This window comes from Leptonychotes weddellii, chromosome 3 (assembly GCF_054177405.1).
Source record: "Leptonychotes weddellii isolate Sample4059 chromosome 3, ASM5417740v2, whole genome shotgun sequence".
NCBI classification, from domain to species: Eukaryota; Metazoa; Chordata; class Mammalia; order Carnivora; family Phocidae; genus Leptonychotes; species Leptonychotes weddellii.
In genome coordinates, this window is record NC_138371.1 from 107130855 (window position 1) to 107149238 (window position 18384).

An 18384-nucleotide genomic window follows, 5' to 3' on the forward strand; every position below is an offset into this window, starting at 1 on the left:
GGATTCACTTCTCCGCACGTCCTACCTTCCAGAAAATGGTTGCTTTTCTGTTCAGGGAGTTGTTGCTATTCTTTTTTTCGATCTCCTGTTGAGTTCGTAGGTGTTCAGAATCCTGAGACCACACTGTCCAGGAGGGTTCCACCCCTCGCTTAGCCACCAGAGTGACGTCCCTCGGCGGAGCAGACTTTTAAAAGTTCCGATTTTGTGCTCCGCGGCTCTATCACTTGCCAGAAGCGGCCGACGGAGGCCCCTCCCCCGCCCTCTAGCCCCCCGAATATCGCCTCAGATTCACTTCTCCGCACGTCCTACCTTCCAGAAAGTGGTCGCTTTTCTGATGAGAGTGTTGTTGCTCTTCTTTTCTTCGATCTCCTGTTGAGTTTGTAGGTGTTCAGAGTGGTTTGATCCCTATCCAGCTGAATTCCTGAGAGGAGACGAAATCCAGGTCTCCTACTCCTCCGCCATCTTGCTCCGCCCCCCAGATAGGATGCATTTAATTCCAGCTGGGGGAATCCCGGAGCCCACTGAGAATCCATGTTCAGTCTGTGCTACAGTCCTCTACTTCCCCTGTAAAATGAGACTCTTCTTCCTTGTGTTTCCTGATCTTACCCAGGAGTTTTTCAAGTATTTTTTGACAAGGGAGGATGTTACCATCTTTGAGAAGACTTAGAATAGTAGTTTTTGTGTTTCTATACACATATAAGAGATCAGAAATGGGGATCAGTAGAAACTTATATTCACTTCAACTACAACCCATTTATTCTCTCCGTTAGTAGTAATAAGGGATCGGAGCCCATTAGAGTCAGAGTGTGTGAGTAGGAAAACATGCGTAGATGTCCGTGCTCTTTGGGCTCATATATCTTCGTAAGAGGGAAAGAATTGTGGGAAGGTCAGTAGAAGAGTCAGCTTTCAGGTTTGTATCTCCAAATTTTGTTGTGTTTCCACATAAGAATTTAAAAATGTGAAGGGATTCAGTTTTAATTTTTCGGCAGAAGTAGTAAATGGTATCATAATGTCTTCCATGTACCAGAGAACCTTTGCCGAACAATCTTTGCTCTGAAAGCTGCCTGTGAAGGAGTCCTTCTGAGACATGAGTTCTTTGTGAAAACAGAGGAGGCGAGCCCCAAACGTGCGGGGAAATTAGCTCCAAAGGGTTGCATTCTAAGCAGAGGGAATGCTCTGCAACTAATCTAGCATAGACTGGTATTGAGTGTATGCGGAGGGAGGGAATATGATAGAGTTTAAAGATTTATGCTTTATATATTAGTACACCATTTAATCTTAAACTCCTGCAAGGCATGCATCATCATCCCCATTTTATAGATTAGGAAAAACAAGTAGGAAGTAGCCCCCAAACACACCAGTAAATTCATTAAGATAATATTGAATTACCTAAGAAATGTTCCTTGGGGATCTAAAATTAGAAAATTGTGACTTTTCAGCAAGATGACATTTTTAGCTGGCCTGGTTGTTATTTTTCTACAAGGATATAAATCAGTTCTGCTTCTTATAAAGAAATTCATTGGGTTTTAAAAAATTGATTCAGCTAATTCAGAAAATCTGAGGGTTAACTACTAACATATTTGTTGTTCATTCTGATTTGAGAATCAGTTTGGTTTAAATTCCAGTTAAAAAATTAAGTAGAGATACATTTGTACAATATGTTGGCTCTGTTTTCAAAACAGTCTATATAGATAGTATTGAACATTGTGGATGACTAGATAATGTAAATTAAGAAAATCTCGCAGTAGCAAAGTTATTTTTCAATGAAAGGAGGTGATGAGATTTTTCCCCCGTGCTATTTCATGGGGAAGATTTTTGAGTAGACTGCTCAGAGTTCCGCCAAATGGTTTTGAAGGTTCTGAAGAACTGACCTGATTTTTCTCCTCACTACACATCTGAATTTTCTTAAGCTTTTGGAACTTTTTTCTGTTTTCAATGTTATATAAACTCTTCGGTTTGACCATTGAGTGAAATGTTATGACATTGAAGGGGAAAAAATCCTATAAGCATTAATCAATGTAAGATATTTGTTGCTTTTTCATTCGACCCCAACTGGCTTTCATCCTGACATACACCATCCTGGAGGCATCGGCTGCTTGTTTAATTGTTTAGTACAGAACGTGGTTTGATCTCTTTCTTGTGCTTTCAGTACTGGTAAATTAATCAAGAGAAGTTACTGCTCTGCTGGGCATTAGCATGGGTTTAGATGTTTCTGCTTCGGGGCCTGTTCATCAACGAAAATGCTTTTAAGCCTCACATGGAGAGTAAACAGTATGCTTGCGGCTGCTTTGAGGTGAGCCTTTACTTGTGACCTGCTTACATTTGGGAAGGGGCCTGTTTGTATTAGCAGCTGTTCTGGTTTGGGTTGTAGCATTTTCGGAATGTTTTTTCTCCTCTTTTTATTTTAATGTTTTGAGCATTTGCGAAGAGCCACCCCCACCATCATCACCGCACACACATCCCATAGGCATTTCCGTCCCAATATGTGGAAATCAGAATACGGAAACCCAGTTAGGTCCTATGCCAAAATTTCTATGAAGTTTGAAATCTAAACTACGTGGAGCCACTGGTGTTTGTCATTAGAGGACAATGGAATGTTAATGCCAATTTAGATAGAAGTTCTTAAGAGCAGATCTGATGAACAGAAAATTGTGGTTGGGTTTTTTGTTTCCATGAGATAGAAGTTGACGCTCTTATTATCATTGGTGCTATTTGTGCCGCGCATTGAACTAGGTACCTAGGATACAAAAGAAAACAGCCTTTGCCTTCCAGCAATTAGTTCCTTGAGAAAGACAGACACATAAATGGTCGTTTCAGGGTGATGAGGTGAGTGTGCTGATTGAGGGATTTACCAGGGGCTCCAGAACATAGAGGAGCCTGGCTAGGTTAGGTTGTTGGGGTTGGCGGAGACCTCTCCCAAGGAGGAGGTGACATTGAAGCCGGTCTTCAAAATGGAGTAGAAGTTAGTGGAGGGGGGAGATAGGGAGTTGGAGGAGCAGATTTGTCAGGAGGAAAAGCAGAGCAGCAGGACCGTGGGTGGGGAGGGGATAGGGCGTGGGCATTGTTGGGGAGGCAATGTCAGGAAAGGAGCCTCGTTAGGCACAGGGTGCTCAGGAAATCTTTTTAAAAAAAGATTTATTGTACATTTAATATAGTGGTCTGAGTTCCGAGAAATAGAGGGGAAATTATGTCTTTGAAATATTAGTGTGATTTGCAGCCCAAATATGGAAGAGACTCAGAAAACCAGAAAATAAAACTTAGGCATACACAGGAAGACAGACAATTTAGGATATAGACATAATGCTCCCCTCCGAGTCCATTGCTATTACATGTTTTTAGCAGCTTTGTTGAGGTATAGTGCAGATACAAAAACGATGCGTACTTAATGTGTACAGTTTGATGTTCGGACAAATGTAAATACCCATGAAACCATCACCGCAGTCAAAGTAATGGACATATACCCATCACCTCCTACAATGTGATCAGGAAGCTTCTGGAATGGTGATCTTCTAAGCTTAGGCTTGTTCCTGGAGGGGGAACCCTGAGGAATTCAAGAAAGTGCAGTAGGAAGAGTGGCCTTTTGAGTATGGCAAGGCTGCAGTGTGGACAGAAGTGGAGGGCAACAAACCCATGGGGTTTCTGCAGATTTTCTTTAAAAATGAAAAGGAAATTAAAACCGGAAGTTCCGATCATTATTGAGAAGAATGAATTACTTGAGATAACTGTAATACTGTCTCCTGATCAGTGACATCTAAGTTTACTTTAAAAATAATTCTTTGTGTGTAAAGAGCTCCTACTCGTGTAGATAAAATATCTATTTTGAAAGAGTTGCTCTGGAAAAACATAGAAGTCCTTCTGGGATTACATCGGTAGTTCGGTAATGTAATGTAGAAGCAACGTATCTGTTTTTGAAGCCTGAGAATTTGTTGTTCTGTTTGTGCAGGGTCTAAAATTAAAGTGAGCTTTTGGACTGTGTCACAGTGTACTGGAAAGCAGAGAGAGGCTCGGGTGCATTGTGTATAGGGGTGCCGGTGAGCTCACAGCCAGCACTGCTCTCTTCAGGGTACAAACTCCACATTTTCCTGGTGAAATGTAGCCTTCTGTGTACATGTGATTTATTTGGGAGAGGGGGTTTTCCTGAGTCTTCTACAACCTTCTCTGTATTTATTTGAAGGGAACTAAGTTAATCCCACACCCTTGGCTTATTTTGAATTCAGCCTCATCAGCAGATGTTTAGTGAGGCTGAGACTGTAGGTAAGAGATGGTGCCTGGAATGGGAGGCATAGAGGCAGGGTGCAAAGAAACATCAGCCTCTTGTTTTACGGGACTTTTTCATATGTTTTGGTATTTAGAATGTTGAGATGTATCTATGTGAGTCTGTAAATATCCTACAGTGTAATATAACTCAAATGGCTACGCTCAAGGGCAAAGGTGGCCACGAAAGTTTTTAAAGAGGAGTACAATTGAATAAGGTATCAAAGGGTATTTAATCAGCTTGTGTTTTAAGAACTTACTTGCTTTTTCATGATAATAATAGTACCTATTTTCAGTGTGAAACACAGAGAACAAAAAGGAAGGAATAATTCACCTAAATCCGTGCTTGTCAGAGATAACCACTTTCTCAGTCATTTTCTCCTGCAGCTTGCTGTCTTCATTCAGTGGTACACCATGGATGTCATGGATGTACGTCTCCTGGTTCCAAGGGGACACATTTTAGATCTACGGTGTTCTTGACAGTGTGGTACTTACGGGTGGTGCTTTTGGGGCTGTCTTAGGCCCGGCACCTCATCTACTGATCTGGTTACTTTCTTAGCGTACATTCTTGCAGTTAAATTGCCTCTTCAGAAGTTATATGTAGTCCTACATATATGTGTTGTAGTAGATTAGGGTGCCTATTTACCCACACATCAACTTGTGTATTTTTAGTGTATTTAGTTTTTTTGACAAACTCTGTTCAAGCTGTTCCCTTCTCCTGGACTATTCTTTGGTCGGTTTGGCCTGCCATCTCCTTCCATTCTCTCAGAACTAGCACAGAGAAAGACAGCTATGATTTCTATCTTACTTACTTTATTTATTTTTTTTTTTGGTGGAGTCACTGCCCTCCACCATGTCTTCGGCTGCTCGCTCGGGTTCCGTCAGTCTTCACCTGAAGTGCAGCTGGCTGGAGTGGTGCATGAATAGATCTTAGCGCCCTTATTGGAACAGCCAGTGCTGTCCACAGCATGTTTAAGAACACCGTATGGGCAAAAAAGCAGGTAAATCTGGGAAGTGGCATCACAAACAGACCTGGAGGATGCACATTGGGACTTGCAGCCCGAATGATAATGCCCAGGGGCCTGGTCCCATAACTGCCTTTGGCTCAACCCACACACACATTTAGAAAACCATCATTAGCTTATTCAGCTGCCCAGCTCAGTGCTGACTCATATGAGTGTTGGCCAGACACTCGGGTTGTGTGGTAATTCACTTCCCTTCCCTTTAATGAATGCAGCGCTCTGCCTTTTAGAGCCGTGGTGTGTCGCTGTAAATTTGGAGACTCATTCTAGTGGGGGAAGAGTGTCCACAAATATTCTCTGAGTGCCAGCCACAGGCCAGGTATTGAGGTGAACATTGGGGTATATTGTGGTGCTGGCCTTCGTGGGGGGACCACAGAGGAAAAATTATCCTCATCATGGAGGGATGGTCTCTCCATGTCTGTGATGATGTTTCCCAGCTTCTGTCTTGGAGACGTGTTGTCATGAGAACTGGCAGCCCCACGAGACTCATGGGATAATGTTCTGGAGAGTAGCACCTCCCTGACTGTGGGAAGGGTCTCCTTTGCCACTGTGCTTGGTGGGTGGGTGCACACACACACACACACACACACACACACAAAGAGAGAGAGAGAAAGAGAGAGGAGCACCATGTGTGTCAAAACTTAGCCCTCAGAGTTAAAGAAAAGTCTGTTTCCTTAGTTGACAGAGCATCTGGAAGAAATAGAGAATGCATATTTCCTAATGACCATTAAAGTGCATTAAGCCAGCCTTCATGCATACTTTTCTCTCCTTCATTCACTCAAGGACTTGAAAAAAGAAATTACTCCCCTTGCACTTAGCATCATGTGTGTATGACCTGTTCTAAGAGCGGTTAGGCACGTTGCTGATACCATTTGACTCAGTTGAGATTGAGAGCCCCGCCTTATCACTGTAGCACCTCAAAAGTGTCAGACTATCGTTACAAATCTAACTTAATTGCCCGACACATTTATATTGGTTAGCTAGTTTGCTACAGTCTATGTGGCTGGATCATTGAATATATTTTTCTTTGTTCTGTTAATGACCTGAACTTCATTACCTGCCAATAAAGAGCTCCAGAATGTACAAAGAAAGCTGACAAAGAGTATTGGTGGCTTATTAACTAACTGGCCTGGTGTCTGCTTTACTACTGCTCGGATTATCAGAGAGCAAGTCAGACAGAACGTGCTCATTGCCGTGCTCACTGCCCGGACCCATCAGACTGTTATCTTTGCAGGAAACAGTGACTTTCATTTCAAATGGAAGAAACCCTATGTGATTTTTTTTGAGCTTTTACTAATCTGATTTAATGGGCTATATATAGCTAGCTTCATAAAAACCAGCCAAAACTATCTTTTCAGTAATGTTGAAAAATATTTTTCTTTGAGTAAAAATTAATATCTTCAATTTTAAAAGAACTTTACCTAGAGGTTTGGAGCTCACATAAGGCCCCAGGTAAGTAAAGTGTCCTGGAGAATTGTCTGATGTCAAAAGTAGGCAGAGAGGTCTTAGCTTTAAAATTTGTTCAGATCAAATATAAACAAGTTCATATTTTAACTTTTTAAATAATATTTAATCATTTCAGAGATAAAGTGCTTTTTAGATTTTATTTTTTATTATAGCAACAGATCATCTGTGATGTAAGAGAATTACACATTTCATTGTGTAATTCTCTTACATCAATTTTTAGGATAACTGAAATGGTCATCTGTTGGAGGGGGTAGTTCTTTTTTTTTTTTTTAAGATTTTATTTGTTTATTTGACAGAGCACAAGCAGGGGGAGCAGAAGAGGGAGAAGCGGGCTCCCCACTGAGCATGGAGCCTAATACAGGACTTGATCCCAGGACCCTGGGATCATGACCTGAGCCGAAGGCAGTCAGTTAATCAACTGAGTCATCCAGGTGCCCTGGACGGGGTAGTTCTGTGTTTGACTTATCACTGGTGTTATTTTACATAGTTAGGCTTGTTTGAAATTTATTTTATATCAATTTCTGTCCCTTTTCTTTGGGAAGAGTAAAATGGATTATGGACTTCCATTTTATTAATTGTATCCTTTTTGGGTTATTTGCTGTTTCGTTTCACTTTAGGAGACAAGAGTAAGAGGAAAAACTATTTCTAGTACATGAGTGAAGAAGAATCATGCTTCCATGTTTGATCATGGGGAGATCACGCTTGTGGCGGTTGCACTTTTTTTTGTGTTTGTGATGTGTTCTAATGAACAGCTGACATGATTTTAGGGTATGAAGACAGACTGAGCTAATTACACAGTTCTAATCATTCAAGAAAAACTGATATTATTACAATTCCATCTGCAGAGGCAGGCTTTCCCCACTTTAACTGCCAACTTCACCCAGGGACAAAGCTTCTGAGAGAGGTGTGCTGACCATCGTTTGTTCTTTGTTCCCGTTTGCTCACTGCTCCAAACCTCCACGTGCTCCATTTCCCTCACAGTGTCTAGCAGGACTGCTTCTATTATTTCTGCAACGTGATCCGTGGAGGGAAACTTGGCAGCCACCATGGGGTGCCAAGCACTTAGTTGGATGTACGGACAATTAAAAACTGAGGACATAATCTTTACCCTGCAAGAACTCACAATCTTATCTGTGTTTACATACATTCATATTCAGCATGTATGAATATTAGTGTGAATTAGTATGCAATTTAATGGGTTGGTATATAAAGAAATTATGTAAAGTTATACAGGAAAGCAATCAGATGTAGGACTTTAAGCGAGTGGGTGATAAATTCAAATAAGGACACATTAGCCAAAATTTTTCTTCTCTGCTGTTTCTCATCCCACCTCCATCCAGAAACCCTGGGAGGCCCTGAAGCCAGGAACTTAGGGGAGGGCCTTCCTAGCCAGGACTAGCCTGAAGCCTGGATGGCATCCTCAACAGAGAGGTGATGAAGGGTGGTGGGCACTTAATCCAAGACTCAGGTAGAAGCTATGATGTGGGGTTTTTTCCCCCATCTTTCAAAATGCTTACTCACCTTTAGCATGTATTCTGTCTCCAGGAGGCATGTGGCAGCGGAGATAGCCACAAGTCAAAAGCGAGAATGGAGACTCGGGATCAGGTAACTTTGTGGGGCTGTCAGAGTGCTGGGCGTAGATGATCCCTTGCCTGCACTCTGTCCCCCAGCCCGGCCCTGCCCGATTGTTCGGCAGAATTTGGTGAAGCTTCTCAAGTGGGTATTTGCACGGTGGCCAGGAATGGAGCAGGGTGGCTGAGCAGGCAGACCTCAGGTGAGACAGCTGTGGTTAGGTCCTGTCTTGGCCACTTGTTAGGTTCTGTGACCTTGGGCACATTGTGTCAACCTCTTTGAGCCCAGTTTTCTCACCCTCAAGTTGGTCAGGGTGACACTCCTCATTTCTCAGAATTGCAGTGAGGATTGAATTGCCCAGTGTATGGAGGGCACTTAGCTCCGTTACTGATGAATAAGTAGTGTGTGTTAAATCATCACTTGCTGTTGCTCCTTTGTGATTATGATTATTATCATAAAATAATAAAATATGTTTGCTTTCAACTTAAAAGTATAAGTTTTAATGCTTGCTTTGGCAGCACATATACTAAAATTGGAAAAATACAGGGAAGATACAGGGAAGATTAGCATGGTCCCTGCACAAGGATGACATACAAATTTGTGAAGCATTCCATTAAAAAAAACAACAACAAAAAACAGTATAGGTTTTAGAGCTTAAGAAACATTAGAAACCCTCGTTGTTGGTCACAGAGGCGAGAACACAGAACCAGGGAGGTTGTCTGTCTGGATGAGTGGAGGCAAGGATGCCAGTTCTGGCCTATCTATGGATTCCTCTCGCGTGAAGCATTCCCCAGGATCCCTCCTTGTTCATCTGATCCCACGTGGTCCTCACCTGAGTTATGTCCTCCCTCCTCCACAGCCTGAACACAGAGTGCACTCAAAACCCGGAAGAGAACAGACTCTCCGAGGGATGGGGAAGCGGGGTCACTTGTAAGAGGGGGTAGGATTTTCTTAGCAACCCACAGGATCATAAAGGCTTTCCCCACATGTAGGTTAGGAATACCTTGGACCTCAGGTCACAGAATCTTGGCATAGGCTATATGATTGGGGGAAAAAAAGCAAGCTTCTTTGGGCACAGTGCATGTTTTTATTACCTGTGTGTCCCTGAAGTCTTGGCATTCACTTGTCACTTTGCCTTGGAAACGGGGTCATTCTAAGTGGGTGACAGGTCATTTTGTTTCGTGGCCAAAAAGATTGTAACACCAAAGGTATCACTGCTTTAGATTCTATCTAGAGTATATGTCAATTCAATTTAATGAGATACTATATTTTTGTGTGAGAGAAATAAAAGAAAAAGAGGGTATTCACTCTAACTTTGCTTGCTATGACACTGCTTTAGCCTCTCTTAATACATTCCCTTAGTTGAGGCTCAGTTTGGTTGATGACTCCCATTCTCAACTGCGAGGTGGGTATGATTGCAAGATTTAGGCATTTCTCACCTTTTGCATTGTATTTCTAGACTCTTACAGGATGAGAAGTAAAATGCATAAAGCTGGGAGCCTCTGCTGAAGTGCTCCTGATACACCCCCTCGACTTCTCAGGTTTCTTGGCTGGAAATTTCTTCATTCTGAACTCCTCTGTGGTTGTAGCCCTAACGCAAGCAGGCATGTGTGTAGCTAGCTCTGGTCTTGATCTCCTTGCCAAGCTCAGCATTGGGCTCTCTGCCCTGACAGCAGCGTGATCTTGCTCACTTGTCCACTGCAGCTGCCAGCCAAGGTGAACCGGGCAGGTGTTGGTAGCACTGGACCCGCCTACCAAACCACATACAGGGCAAACTTGATTTTTAGGTGGTGGCCGCTGCTTACAGGAAGTGGTAACCTGATGAATGTGGTTGTTGGTGTATTAATTTACTCTGAAAAGTATAGCTACCAGGTGGACTTGAAGGTTGAGATTTGGGCTTCTCTGAACAGGAGTTGTAATGAACAAATACTTTAATTTTTTTTTCTTTGATTAAAACTGAAAGATGATCATTACTCATAAGTATATTCTTGAGCATGAAAGGAAAAATAAAATTAAGAAGGAGGACAAGGAGAGCTGTGTTTAAAAGTCCAAAACAATCACTGAAAAATGGGTAATTCAACAGACATTTGTTTGTTACCTATTGTATTTGGTGCTACAGGTTTTAAAGAAGAGCAAAAGAAATCCCTAAGACCAGGTAGATAATAGCCTAAATATGGAGACAGAAATACGTAGCCAACTATATTTCAGACCAGACTTTGTCCAAAGAAGTACTATTATGAAAGTCTTAATCAATTAGAAGAGAAAGTTGCAAATTAAGCTTGCAGTAGATTAAGTTGACTACTCTTATACTTAGCTGTTATAATTGATTTCTTCTGTGGGCACACAGTGTCTTGGGGCTCATGTTCTCTCTTTACACAGACCTTCATATGGTTGGTCACTGTGCCCATACTCACCCCCCCAGGCCCTCCTGCCCCATCAGCCTGATGTCTGTCGATCTTTCTCTGTTACTTTCCAGGATTTTAGCAGATGTATCGAACCAGTAGGAGTCATTTTCATGTTCTGCTTTGGTACTAGTAGAATGCTGCTGCTTCCCCACCCACCCCCGATAAACTTCATGTTTTAGAACAGTTTTAGGTTCACAGCAAAATTGAGTGGAAGGTACAGAGATTTTTACAACATGCAGAACCTCCCCCACTATCAACATCCACCCCCGCCACACACACCGACAGTGGTACATTTGTTACAATCGATGAACCTACACTGACACATCCTTATCACTCGGAGTCCATAGTTTACATTAGAGTTCACTCTTGGTGTATATTCTATGGGTTTGGACAAATGTACCTCCAGAAAGCATTATCAGTTCCTGCTGTTGAGATCAAGAATTAGTGGCTTATTAAATATAGGCTTTAGATTTGAGAAGGGGTATATGATTCTTGGAAGAAAGAGCTTTGTCTAACTTCTCTGCATTTCCACCCAACAAATTCCACTCTCAGATTTTCAAATTTGAGACAATGGGTGCACATGGTGTCAGTCACTGCCGTTCCTGTGGCTCTCTAATGCTCTGGGTTGCTTGGATCAGGCCTGGGCTGAAAGTCAAGAGGCAGAGAGGCTGCCCCACTTTTTCCATAGTACAGGTAGTTACAGTTTGGCTTATTTATTGGATTGGTAATCAGGTGACCTTTTTGACAGGTGAAGGGCAGGTCTAATTAAAATCATTCTATTAAGTGTCTTGGTCGTCATTTATTTTCAGTGGTGCATGAGCTCATGATCCCTGGTCCTGAAGGAGCCATAAGCTTGCTCTGAAATGTCAAAACTCAAAGCCTTCTCAGGTTTCCTCCTGCTTCTATTTCCTATTCCCACCATCCCCACAGCAGAGACCAGGCACGCTGTTTTGAAATACTAGTGAAATTTGCAGAGGAGAACAATAAATGTATGTTAACTCCAAGGAAGGCAGACACTCCTGAGAGAGTTTGGGGGGCTTTAATAAAGGATTTCAAGGAAGCAGAGTATCGAATTAATGCTTTTTGTGCTAAAAACATTAAGGTATTTAAATGTGTTATTCTAATCCCTGTTTCAGCCTGGGAACAGAAGGATCTAATATCTTTTATTTAAATCCCAGCCTTCCTAGTCTGGGCCCTTCTTTTCAGCCTAGTACAGGAAGAAACAGACTGCAGCCAGTTGACTTCAGTGAATATAAACCCGTATGTAATTCACAACATACGACCTATTAAATTTTTACATCAAATGTGGTTGCCCAGATCTTACCGTATTCTGTATCATTTAGTGGAGATGTTAGGTTTTCAGAAGCTAGACTCCTGTAGGAGCGCCACTTTAACTGTTCTGTTTCCTGGACATGCAATAAAATTGTCGTGGACACAAGTACAGATGCATAAATTCTGAACCCCCAAGCAGAGGATACTTATTTCAAAGTGAGCCCTTTCTAGTTGTGGAGTAAACTGATCTTGGGCAGACAGGGTGTCCTCCCTTTCCCAGAGAGCCGATTCGAAAGCCTCAGCTGCGCGGGCAGCATTTATGGCCAAAGCGCAGGCAGGATCAGGTTATAAGGTTTTTTTTCGGTGAATAAAGAATATCAGGTTCCCTCACAGCTCACAACTGTACGATGGTTGATCTCTGCCTCCTAGGTTGGATAGAAGAGAAGGCTCTCAGGACAGTGAAGGCAGTCACCAGTCAAGTAGTAATTAAGATCAGTGATAAATATAGAGCCTCATCCCCAAATCAGTCATTAGGGTTTGTTTCCCCCCTTGAGAATTCTTGTTTGTTGAGAAGTTTTTTGGATTTTGAAATCAAGATTTAGGGGCCATATAAGGGTGACTTTGGGTGACTAGTATCTAGTCATAAAGTTATTCATATTTAAACCCCCCTGGGTAATGCATTCAACGTAAAAGCGTAGAATACTTTAAGACACTAGCAAGGTTGTTTTTCAAGTTTCAATACTAAAAGGTAGGAGAATCAAGACCACATTTTGTGCTGTATGTGTGTGTATGAGTGTGTGTGATACTGAGATAATCAGTGACCCCATAAGGCCATAGTATTAAATATTGGGTGAGTCAAGTGAACCTTTTAAACAACAAGGAAATTATTCCTATCAATTGTTAGTATAGTGGTCCATTTGTACAAATAGTAATTTTAAAAAGCTCTCACATCCTCTCTCGCTTCCAGCCTGCCTGGCTGCCCCTCCGTTCTCCTCCCCTTTTTGATAGAGTGTGAAGGAGAGCTCATCTCCTGTTTCTGAAAGCTGAGGTCTCTTCTGGAGTGTGGAAACATTTAACCTTGGTATTTTTGGAAAAAAAATGAATTCTTATACCATGTTGAAAATAATCTTTGCCCTTTTCGGATGCTATGGAAATTTTAAGCTTTCTACAATTTGAATTTAATATATGCCCAAAAATATGTGTTCAATTCCTAAAATGACTGTGGAATTCCACGACAACGATGTAAAGCAGGATGGTGGCATAGCTGTCACATTGTGCCAACGCCTATATTGGGCCTGTGGTGCAAGCGAAGGGAGCCAGCCTTCACACGGGGAATGTCGTCAGAACTTCCCCAAATAAGCAATACCATCAGGATATCTGGACTCTTTGATTAGTTGCTTAGCAGATCGCGTGGCATATTGGCCTGTATTTCTCAAGGGTGTCTGCATCATATCAGGGTTCATAGCTATTTCATGCAGATTTGTATCACCAATAATGAGATCTAGGTCTCTCATTTTACTCAGCCAGCAACGTAAATTCTTCTTCTATCAGGCACAGTGTTGGAAAGTGACTAAATAGGGCAAGGGTATGTAGGTGTTCGAGATTGTGATAGAAGGTGATTTAAGACTGAAATCACCATTGAGGGAGCAAATACCTGGTGAGGTGCTTAAACATGAAGACTTTGTTTGGATGATTTGCTTTGCCCGCCATCCCTGAGACCATTTGAAAAGACTTGGTAAGCCAGTGTGTGTTAAGCCCTCAAAGTGCTTATGCAAGATGATACTCAGGAGCTAACTGTTGGCTTATTGTAGTCAAAGCATGACAATCGAAGGAGACGGTGGGGGGAGGCGGAAGCCCAGGCTTATGTGGTAACCCTTCCCAGGAGAACCCTATGTGAAGCTAAGGAGTGTTGTCTGCTACATGTCATTAAGAGCTGTCACAAAAAGCCTATAATAAGCCTATAATGTTTTTAAGGGTATTAGTAGAAATCAGAATCAAGGCTACTGGCGTATTTGGTCAGAAAATTTGCAAACAGTGTCCATTCCTAGACCACAGGAATAGTGGGCTGTTTCTAACTCCTTTCCATGGGTGATAAACTTAGATCTCACAGAGGTGCACCATTGTTTTTGTATTGCTTTCATTGTCTCCATCTGTGAGTAGAAGTAGTCTTTCAGAATTACACACCAATAGCATGTTCCCATTTATAGGAAAGTTAATGAGGGTGCCTGGGTGGCTCAGTTGGTTAAGCGTCTGGCTTCAGGTCAGGTCATGATCCCAGGGTCCTGGGATTGAGTCCCACGTTGGGCTCTCTCTTCAGCAGGGAGTCTGCTCCTCCCTCTGCCTGTCACTCCCCCCTGCTTGTACTCTCTTTAAAATAAATAAATAAAATCTTTAAAAACAAAAGAAAGAAAGTTAATATATTTTTAAGTAGAATTGTATTTTTTCCTATTCTTCATAATTATGATTAGAGATATAATTCATCTTAGAATCATGACTTTGGTAGTTAGTCACTATTGAACATCCACCATATAAATGACTGGGTTGGCATTTAGGGTGGCGTGTGAAGAGGGAAGGATGGAAAAGGAGGGGAAGGGAAAGGTGAGGGAGATAAACTCATCCCCCATAATGGGTATAATCATTACACTGCATACATTGAGTTAATTGAAAGAGATATACCTGTTAAATAATTCCAGGGTCAATTCTTGAAACATTGGTGTCCATGATATTCCCACCTGTGGTCTGTCATCCTGTCTGCTCTTTTATGAGGCAGCTTTTTTATAAGGTTATGGAGAGAATAGTAACTTCAGTCATACGGCATTTTGTAGGAAACCCCACCTTTGATATTGCCAATCAAATGTGGTTTGAACTTTTTAGGGATGGAGAGAAATCCTTCCACAGGAGGGCCTCCAAAACATCTCAATTTTTGGAGGAAATGCTGGGATAGAATAGAACCCTTCAATGCCAGAGCAACCAAAGCCAGAGACGCTCATCCCTGAAAGTCTGTGTATGTTGCTTATTTAACAACTAGGTGTATGGTGCTCAAACCCATTATCTCTTGGATGGCTTTTTGCCCTGTAAGCACTCATTCTGCTTTTGAGAATGTGCTCTGCTCCAGCCCCAACCCTATGCGGCTGCCTCTTGGTCAGGCACTGAATTTTTTTTCTTTTTTTTAAATTTTATTTTATTATGTTATATTAATCACCATACATTACATCATTAGTTTTGATGTAGTGTTCCATGATTCATTGTTTGCGTATAACACCCAGTGCTCCATTCAGTATGTGCCCTCTTTAATACCTATCACCAGGCTAACCCATCCCCCCACCCCCCTCCCCTCTAGAACCATCAGTTTGTTTCTGAGTCCATAGTCTCTCATGGTTCGTCTCCCCCTCCGATTCCACCCCCCCTTCATTTTTCCCTTCCTACTATATTCTTAATCTCAGGAAACAAACTGAAGTTTGCTGGAGTGGTGGGGGGTGGGAGGGATGGGGTGGCTGGGTGATGGACATTGGGGAGGGTGTGTGCTATGGTGAGCGCTGTGAATTGTGCAAGACTGTTGAATCACAGACCTGTACCTCTGAAACAAATAATACATTATATGTTAAAAAAAAATAAGCACTGAATTTTTGAAATAAAACCTGAACCACATCTTCAATTATATCTTTGTGAGGTATTGAGACACCATCTCTTATGGCTTCCTCATGTAGAAGGTAGCTCCTTTTCTATGTGTACATTTTTATAATGAGGGGGCACTTAAGTCTACTTGAGAACCACTGAGTGAGGGAGTTTAAATTTCACTTCTTTGTATCTACGCATCAACTAGCCTCAAGTACCTATTGGGTTTGCCCAGACACTCCTTCCTGCCACCCCCTCTCCCCTGAAGCCTCCCATCTGCCATTCTGCTCTAGGGACTGTCCCAAGCTGCCAACATTATCTGCTTTTGGAGCTAAGGGCTCTGGTGAGATGCACTAAGAACTGAGACATGAGATTAAATTTGAGAGAGTCACACATTTTGGGTCAGAGCACAGGAATGGAATGTTCCAGAAGGGTAAACTATCCAGGAGGCCTGGACAACTGGCCCTGTGTCAGTGCACTAAATCCATCTAAGGAAAGAACACAGGGGTCAGAACAGGTGTTGGTCAGCCACGGAAGCACTTATTAAACAGATACGTAGGGTAGTTTAATTGTTTTTAGATTTTTAGACCTCTATTTAGGTGTTCATTTATCTGCAAACTGAGTATTTTTTTAAGATGTTGCAATTTCTGAAATATTTAGGATTACTGGCTGCTATGAGAAATAAGGTATAGTATTTTAATTTTTTAAGGAAAGAGAATCGCTTTCATAAGGATATTACCTTTAAGTTAATGGGAAAATGGAAATTTTCATAAATTAAATCCTACTCGTTGGTTTCTGCATCATTAAAAAAAAAAAAACTTACAAAGTCCTGTAGACCATATTTTTGGTTAGTATTTCCTCTCTCTCAGCCTATTATGTGAGACATTCAGATTGGAAGACTATTTTAAATGAAATTCCAGCCCTATTTTGTACTCACTAGTTGGGGGTTCAAAGCAAAGAAGAACCTATATATACAAAGCTTGAAAGAAGGGGATAAGATTCAGTGTTCCTGCTAATTGTTAAATGTCACCTTATGAAAATTTTACATGTATCTTGTGCTATGGAAATGTAAGCCTAGCTAATTAAAACATTTGAACCAGAGAGCTCTGTGATCTTGTCCGGGTCAGTGCTAACTCCATCAGTGCTGTCCATACACAAGCAGCATCGGCATCACCTGGGAGCTTGTTAAATGCACACTTCTGAATCAAAACCTCTATTTTTACAAGCTCTCTAGGTGATTCTGATATTCACTTAAAATTCAAGACGTATTGATCTAGGCCAGTGGTCTTCAAACTTCCTTTTCTGTCATAAGGACTTTCTATATGGGATGAAGAAGTTTGGGAGTCCAATTAGTAAAAGCATTCAGTGAATCTGGTTAATGAGTAAGTGTTGTAGCTTTAGTTGAAGTTCTCTTGGGTGCCCCTGGGGGGAGTGTCTTGTGACTTCCTTGGCTCAACTGAGTTCAGTCTACAAGTCAGTAATAGAGGTCTACCTCTCTTTGACAGATGAGACCTCTGAGCTCTGAGAAGGGAAGGGATTTGTTTAAGTTTGCTCAGATGATATTGCAATTCGGAATTTAGAAACTCATTCTGAGACCAGGGCTTTTGTAGATCAGATAAATTTAATGCATGATCATTAATTCTAGAAAAGCAGTTACCAAAGGTTCTACTTAAGCATTATATTTGAAACAATTTTAGAAAGTAAGTTCTATAATTTCAGGAACACAGGGGTGCCTGGGTGGCTCAGTTGGTTAAGTGTCCAACTCTTGGTTTCAGCTCAGATCGTGATCTCAGGGTCATGAGATTGAGCCCCATGTGGGGCTACACTCTCAGCATGGAGCCTGCTTAAAATTCTCTCTCCCTCTTCCTCTGTCCCTCCCCCCACCACACGTTCTCTTTCTCTCTCTCTCTTTCTCTCCCTCAAATAAATAAATAAATCTTTAAAAAAATTTTAGGAACACATATCCCATAAAATTAGATACTCCAGGATACTGAATTTTTTTAAGTCTCAAAAGGAAAACTTTTTTTATTTTAGAATCTATTGTGTTAGCCAAAAAAGTAGGTAGAATATCTCTCCAGTTGATTAAAGATCTTTGATTTTGTATTTTTATTCATAAGGCACTAAAATAGGTTATAGGACTGTCCCAAGTGCCTAGCTTAGCTCAAATGTGGTCTGGAAATCTTGTTTTATAGGTTGAATGTACTATATGCTGGGAATACTTAAATGTGGCATGTGATTCCATGTTACAAATTAAGATTAAAAAAGAGCTGGTTTGTGCTTCGTGGCAACTTGGCATACTAAAATAGTTTGTATGGCTGAAGTGAAATGGTGCCTATTCAGTTCTGTAGAAATTAGCTGTTTGACATCTGTTTTGAACCCTCGTGTGTGCTAGAATTATATTTTCTCAAGGCATCACAGCCGAGGGCATAATAAATCCTTGATGAGAATTTCATGCTTCTAAAGTGCTGGAGTATGACTCGGTTTATATACCCCCATCAGGTTCTCTCTTTATTCTTGCTTTTTGGGAAAAGGCAGCTGTTGGACTTTCATAGATTTTGCTTAAAGTCATCACAATCATGACTTGATTTGTTGGAGATTCAAATCCCAGAGTGGCATTGTAGTGAGTATATTTGACTTGCTACCTGCTTGTTGGCTGGCTTATTGCTAAACTCCTTGACACAAAAGCATCAACTTTAGGGGCGGAGCAAGATGGCGGAGGAGTAGGAGACCTGGATTTCGTCTCCTCTCAGGAATTCAGCTGGATAGGGATCAAACCA

The 18384-nt window shown here is 41.6% G+C and overlaps 1 protein-coding gene and 1 pseudogene across 3 annotated transcripts in view; both read left to right on the forward strand.

Moving 5' to 3' along the window:
- The window catches only part of LOC102734599 (phospholipid-transporting ATPase IB), a 567820-nt gene that overhangs the window by 317782 nt on the left and 231654 nt on the right, over positions 1–18384 (forward strand). The gene's annotated exons all lie outside the window — the stretch shown is intronic.
- Positions 8822–8935, forward strand: LOC115938193 (U6 spliceosomal RNA; annotated as a pseudogene).